This window comes from Mytilus edulis, chromosome 9 (assembly GCF_963676685.1).
Source record: "Mytilus edulis chromosome 9, xbMytEdul2.2, whole genome shotgun sequence".
Taxonomy (NCBI): Eukaryota; Metazoa; Mollusca; class Bivalvia; order Mytilida; family Mytilidae; genus Mytilus; species Mytilus edulis.
Window position 1 is genome coordinate 6,143,107 of NC_092352.1, and position 3,121 is coordinate 6,146,227.

Here is a 3,121-nt window from a genome sequence, read left to right on the forward strand (position 1 = left end):
TTTTGTTACTTGTTTATACGGTTTTATTGAAGAAGTATCTGACAGTTTTAGGTTTTAGTTAACTTGGAAATGTTACGCTTAATAAGTCACAGGTAGACATTATGATGAACACAAGCTGTTTATTTTAATGTTCATCTCCCCATATAAATGCCAGGACTGGTATATTCATGATTGAGATAAATTTGTCATTTTGTGAGGGAGTACAAAAAACTTGTGACTTCCACGTGCCTGAATTGCTCACCTGACAGAAATATGCACTCATGAAGTGTGATTCTGAGTCTCTATCATTCAACAGTTACCCTACTGGAACACAAGACTTAACCAGGTGCTCCACAGTTGGGGCAAGTATTGACACAACATTCAAGCTTGATACAGGTCTGAATTTGGATTGTGATCAAATTCTTGACATAATATGAGTTTCTGACACAAAACAAATGTCAAGATCTTACAATCTATTATGCAATATTGTGCAATAAAAGATTTCTTCTTCAAACTTTTCAAAAATTTGAAACTTGAGAAACTTGGGGAAAAAAATTGAAAACTACTACCACCCCCTTCTTTTTGCAATAAGTCCAAAACCTGACATTTCTTTATACATTATTTACAAGTAGTGTAATGGAGGTAAATCCGACATACCAAACATTGTATGTTAACTGTTTATTAATTACCTCCCTTACACTGCTTTTAAATTGTCTTAATTGTCCATTAACCAGAAAAACCTTGTTTCCCCCCTTTTTAGCTCACCTGGCCCAAAGGGCCAAGTGAGCTTTTCTCATCACTTTGCGTCCATCGGCGTCGTTAGCTTTTACAAATTTTCTTCTGAAACTAACCAAAAAGGTCAGTTAACTCCTTAAGGAGTTATTGCCCTTTATAGTCATTTTTTAATAATTTTGTAAATTTTGTTAATTTTTGAAAATTTTAACAAAATATTTTCCTCTGTAACTATTGGGCCAAGTTCATTATAAATTGAGATAATTGTAAGAAGCAAGAATGTTCAGTAAAGTAAGATCTACAAACACATCACCATCACCAAAACACAATTTTGTCATGAATCCATTGTTTAATATGCACATAGACCAAGGTGAGCAACACAGGCTCTAAAGAGCCTCTAGTTCCCCCCCCCCCCCCCCAACACCAAAATATTTTGAGCAATAACCCCAAAAAGTCATTGTTAACCATCCCTTAATGGTATGGAAACTTGTGTAATTTCAGAGAGATTCATCCACTTAAACACAAGTTAATGTTTGAAAACTACAAAAATGCTTATTTTGAGCCCCTAATTCCTTAACTATTTGGACCATAACCCCCAAAATCAATCCCAACCTTCCTTTAGTGGTATTAAACCTTCTCGTAAAAAATTATAGAGATCCATTCACTTAATCAAAAGTTATTGTCCGGAAACTAAATGTGTCTTCGGAAACGACGACATGATACCATTATATGACACAAACATTTTTTTGTGGTCGTATAAAAAAGGAAGAAATAATCATTTACAGGCAATAACTCTTATATATAGATCTTGGCTTGCTGATAATTTTTGTTTGCTTTATTATAGTTTTCAAGATAAGACTTGTCTCTGCAACATGAAAATTGGTTTAAATTAGGTGGAGAGTTTAGGGCTGAAAACATGTGAAACTTGTAAATCAGTGGCTGTTATTGGTTGCGGTCTGTGAAATTTTTGTTGTCTCACCTGCAACACAAGTCAAGGGAGGTGAGACATTAGTCTAGCTTTTCTAGCAATGCTGTCAATGATTTTTAACAGTGATAGGAACTACTTGTGATATATCAATGATATTTTGTATAAAGAACCTTTCAGTTTGTCAGCCATTTCTAGGTCCTGTCCCCTAGTTCATTGTCCAGTAACTTAATTGACAATTTTATGTCCACCAGTCTTTCTGAATTTACTGCAAACAGGCTAGATATATCTGTCAAAGGTCTATTGTTAATTATTTTGTAATTTATCAGCTCTTGGTTTTCTTGCTTCAATTTTTGAGACCGTTCATAGCAGACTATATGGTATTGTGTTTGCTTATTGTTGAAGGCCCTGCAGCTTCTTACATCCACAGCAATTGGACTTGGTAGATAGTTCTCATTGACAGTCATACAACATCTAATTTGACTCTAATTTGACTATACTGGTGCAAAATCATTTTAGGTCAACACCTCTAATATGATTCCATAACGATTCCAGTCATTTTAAGTTTCTTGTAGATCTTCCTTTGCTATCATATTTGGTGTTGATAGTTTCTATTTTAGCTTTCAGGGTAACAATGACCAATGAACATTGAAAATGAGGTCATGGTCATGTTATACCTGTATATTCTGACTTATCTGTCAACCAGATAATCATTCCATACACCAAATATAGTTTAAATATTGCTTATAGTTTAAGAAAACAAACCGAAGCACAGATACTGAACTTTTAAACCACTGAAGCATGAAAATGAGGTCGGGTCACATGACATCAGACTCCAGGAAATGTACACCTTCAAACATTTCATTTATCAAATATAGTAGATCTATTGCTTATACTTATAGTATAAGAGTTATGGACTTGACCACAAAAACTTAACCTTATTCACTGAACCATGAAATGAGGTGAAGGTAAAGAAAAACTGTCGGACAGACATGAGGACCTTGCAAGGTAAGCACATTCTAAATAATAAGAAAGAAATTGAACATAACAAAATGCAGATAGAAACTTCATAACATGAAGCTTCTAAATACAAAGTCATCTACCTTCTAATCTTAAATATTAAGTTTTTATGTGGTCAAGTTGACATAGTCACTGGATCACTATCCCTAGGTCTCTCTTTCTGTATTGCAAGCTTAACAAAGTTGTAAACCTTTCATCAACTAACTTTTTAAAACCTATGACCTGTTCAAAAAGTTCGTAATGACACGTAAAATTGAGAAAGGAAATGGGGAATATGCCAAAGCAACAACCAGACCATAGAGCAGACAACAGCCAAAGGCCACCAATGGGTCTTCTATGTAGTGAGAAACTCCTGCACCCGGAGCGAAGCATGTTAAATATTTTGGCCTAATCTTGCCTTTTCTTATTCACTTTCTTGTCAAAACAAACATCATAGACAGCAGGCTAAAGCATCAAATTAAAGAC